Genomic DNA, 4,618 nt, shown 5'->3' with positions numbered 1-4,618 from the left:
AAATAGCAGATTATCATATTGTCTTGAATGACAAAATTAGTGATTAAATTAGAAATTATTTTTGTTCAAGTTTCAAATATGAGTAGAGAGTAATGAGACAGGAAGAAGGAATTTCTTAAATCGTTTTATCTTGACTAATGACAATTCCAAAGGAAAAGTGACAGAAAAGTTTTAAACAAAGGAAATTTCATTTATTTTCTTTTCCAGGGTGACTTTTTTGAAGAGGGCAAAAATTAGTTGGGTATATAAATTCTGGCATGTTTGTTAGGAAAATTAGTTAACAGTGTAGTATAGTCGTGCCCTATAAATGTCATTAGCAGGTACATTTCAAAAGAAATGTCTGGAGCCCTGGAGCTTAGACATTAGAGCTGACGTAATTATAGTCGTCCCTTGATATCCATGGGGGAATTGGTTCCAGGACCCTTCTGGTACCAAAATTCACAATAAGTCCCTTATAAAAAATGGTGTAGTATTTGCATGTAACCTATGTACTTCCTCCTGTATACTTTAAATCGTCTCTAGATTACTTATTATAGCTAATACAATGTAAATGATATGTAAATACTTGTTATGCTTTATATTTAGGGACTAATGACAAGGAAAAAAGTGTACATGTTCAGTACAGACTCTTTTTTCAAACATTTTTGATCCCACGGTTGATTCAATCCATAGGTGGTAAACCCACAGATACCAGGACCTACTATGTATCTCTTTGCTTCTACTATGTATAAGAGGGATTCAACATGGAAACATTTGAATTTTACATATAAGATCTGATTATTTTCTTTACAATTTTTCCTTCTGATCTGAAGACAGGAAAATGCACAAAGGGCAAGATGGAAGTAAGGGATGAGGAGTTCAGTGTGGAAAAACACTTGGTTACAACTGGAGAAGTTACTGCAAAAACCAGGTTTCTTCATGTGATTAAGACAGAAGAAATTATTTGTAGTCTATAGCAGTATCTCTCAAAATTTAATGTGCATATGAATCATTTGGGTATCTTTTTAAAATGCAGATTCTGATTCAGTAAATCTGGAGTGGATCCTGAGTTTCTGCATAATTCAGAAGCTCCTAGGTAATGCTGATTATGTTTTGAGTAACAAAAGTGTTAGTATTTAGATGGGAGACAAGCACCACTCCCTGAAACAACGGTACTGGTAAATTTAGCTAACAGAGAAGGTAAATTGCACATCCATCAGTAAACTCTAGAGGGCATCACTGGTTAGCAGTTCAATACAGTGAATATTTCAGTTTTCCTGAAAGGTTAAATTTGGTTTACTAACTTGATTAATAAGGCAACCAAATATGATGTAATTTTAAGAGATTTATATTAAAAAATTTAATGACTTCGATATAAAAGGGGTATCAGTTAACTAATTTTATTTAGTTGAATGTCATGTAAGCTCTGGAGGTATGCTCACATGAAATCTGCTAATATAATAGAGATTCAGAGTCAATAAAATGATTTTTTGTATATGTATTTTAAGCAGCATAAAACAGAATTTTGCCTCTCTTTTTTATTTTAACATGCCATTATTTTCTTGGTTATAAAAGTAGCCATTCTTTTTGGAAAATTAAAAAGGACAAAAACAAGAACAAAAAAATCTGTCCTGCTACTCAGATAATTACCTAATATTTTGGTATATTTCCAAATGGAAAAAAAAATTTCTTCCTGTATTTTACAATAACTATGGCATCATGCCCCCCCTTCACATTATGAGCATTTCCCTGTATTTTTAAATAGACTTAAGAATAACAAATTTGATTACTATCATATTCCATAATTGGATGTCATGCAGTTATCTAACCAATATTCTATTATTGGATATTTAAATTGTTCCCAGTGTTTTGCTTTTATGTTATTTTTTATCTGGCATGTCTAATTCCTAGTGTATTGATCTGCCATAAATCTTCCTACTCAGAAGTAGAAGTTATTTCACTGTAAATTTCTTGACCCCAAACCTAGGAATGAATAACTTGGTCCTGTTTCTTTGATTTGTAATCCCATCAGCATGTGTTCTATGAATCCTAATGCACAAAGTGACAGGTACTTGAAATAGAATTCAATTTTATCTACAATTACTTTTACATGGTTTCATTTTCAGTAGGTTGTTCCACAGTTTTTCATTAATTATTATGCTACTAATTGACTTTATTCTTTGGTAAATTTTTTAAGCAGTTTATTCATTTCGTATAGTTGTCAAATTAGTTGGCATAAACTTGTTCATAATATTCCCTCATTAATGTCAGATCCATAATGAAAAAGCCCATTTTTTATTTTGGGTATTTGTTATTTGTGTTCTTTTTATTTTATCAGTCTAGTTTGCAGTTTATTAATTTTTTTAGCTTTAGCTTTATTTTACAAGTTTTAAAATATTTTTTATATTGTACTTCCATTATCATTCAGTTTGAAATATTTTCTAATTTCCAGTGTGATTTCTTTTCGAGTCATGGCTTATCAGAAATATATTTGATTTTTCAAATATTTGAGGGTTTTCTAGATAATATTAATTTCTAATTTCATTATGGAGAATATGTAATTTCAATATTTTTACATTTATTGAGATTTATTTTATGGCTCAGCTTATGACCTATCTTGTCGAACATACCCTATACACTTGAAGTTGTTGGGGCAATTAGGTTAAGGCCATTAATAGTGTTTGTGCCTTTACTGATTTTTGTCAAGTTACTCTATCAATTGCTAAAAGAGGGATGTTAAAATCTCCCACCATGATTATAGAATTGTCTATTTTTCCCTTTTATTCTGTCAATTTTTGCTCCATATATTTTGCAATCTGTTATTAGAATTTATGATTTTTATGGCCTTGTCATCGTAAGGATTTATGATGTTTATGATGTTGTTATTATTATCTTTTGTCTCTGATAGTACTCCTGGTCTTGAAATCTGCTTTATCTGACATTAATATAGGCACTAAAGGTTTCTTATGCTTACTCTTTCATGGTATATTTTTTCCATCCATTTATGTGCAGTCTGTCAATGTGAATTACACTGATAATTTTTCATCACAATCCAGATTTCTGGTAATCCCTTCCTTGTTTTTATTTAAAGATTTACTCCAAAAGTATGCCCTATAGTTTTATAAGCACATATAAATTTAAAAGATTTATTTGCATATATTTATGACCAGCTTCTAACATTCAGTATTATGATTGTAAGATTCATCCAGGTTATTGCATGTGGTTGTAATTCATTTATTTTTATTCTCTAGAGGTGGATTTGCTGTATCAAAGTTATTTATATTGTTACATTTATTAGATAATGTCTAATTGCTTTCCAAAGTGGTGGTACCCATTAACATTCCCTTAGTACTAGGGCCTGAACCTTGGTGAAAAACTTCCTACTGAACTCGTTTTCAGAATTTTTAATTTGTGCTAAGCTTGTAGGCATAAATTATTTCCCATGATTTTAATTTCATTTTTTGATGACAAATGATGTTAAACCTTTTCCCCATATACTTGTGTTTCCTATTCTGTTAAGTGCCTGTTTAAGTCTTTTTCTCATATTCAACTGAGATTTTTAGAAAATGATTTTTTAGGAATTCTTTATTCTAGTTAATAATTCTTTTTTATTTCAAAATATTAAGGGGGTACAAATGTTTTTGTTACATTGATACCTTGTGTTCCTTGTACCCAAGAGGTAAGTTTTTTCCCCTTCACCCCCCGACCTTCTCTTCTTGTTTTCCAGTATCCTTAACATCTCTTTGTGCCAATGTGTTCCTATTATTTAGATCCCAGTTATTAGAGAGTACATGTGGTGTTTGTTTTTCCATTCCTGAGATACTTCACTTAGGATATTAGTCTCCAGTTCCATCCAACTTGCTGCAAAAGACATTATTTGATTTCTTCTTATGGCAGACTAGTACTCCATGATATGTAGTACATACCACATTTTCTTTATCCACTCATAAATTGATGGGCACTTAGGTTGATTCCACATCTTTGCAATTGCGAATTGTGCTGCAATAAACATTGAGTATGGGTGCTTTTTGATAAAATGACTTCTTTTCCTATGGGTAGATAACCCAGCAGTGGGATTGCTGGATCAAATGATAAGTCTATATTTCTTTAAGAAATCTCCGTGCTATTTTCCATCGAGACTGCACTAACTTGCAATCCCACCAACAGTGTATTATCATTCCCCTTTTTCTGCACCCATGCCAGCGTCTGTTGTTTTTGATCTTTTTAATGGCCATTCTGACAGGTAAGGTGGTATATCATTGTGGTTTTAATTTGCATTTTCTTGATGATTAGTGATGTTGAGCATTTTTTCATATGCTTGTTGGTCATTTATCTTCTTTTGAAAAATTTCTGTTATATCTTTTGTCCACTTTTAATGGGGTTGTTTAGTTTTTTCTTGCTGACTTGTTTGTGTTCTTTGTAGATTCTGGATATTAGCCTTTATCAGATGTATAGTTTACAAATATATCCTCCTATTCTTTAGGTTGTCTATTAACTCTGTTGATTATTTCCTTTGCTGTGCAGAAGCTTTTTGATTTAATTAAGTCCCATTTATTTTTGTTTTTGCTGTATTCGTGTTTGGGGTCTTAGTCATAAATTCTTTCCATAGGCCAATATCTAGAAGAGTTTTCCTTACATT

The 4,618-nt window shown here is 31.3% G+C and overlaps 1 protein-coding gene across 1 annotated transcript in view; it reads left to right on the top strand.

The window, feature by feature from the left end:
* The window catches only part of MRPL50 (mitochondrial ribosomal protein L50), a 22,803-nt gene that overhangs the window by 16,597 nt on the left and 1,588 nt on the right, over window positions 1-4,618 (top strand). The gene's annotated exons all lie outside the window — the stretch shown is intronic.

Source organism: Propithecus coquereli, unplaced genomic scaffold (assembly GCF_000956105.1).
Source record: "Propithecus coquereli isolate 6110/MARCELLA unplaced genomic scaffold, Pcoq_1.0 Scaffold128, whole genome shotgun sequence".
NCBI lineage: Eukaryota > Metazoa > Chordata > Mammalia > Primates > Indriidae > Propithecus > Propithecus coquereli.
Note: the sequence above shows the minus strand (reverse complement) of the source record. Positions and strands in the feature narration are given on the sequence as shown.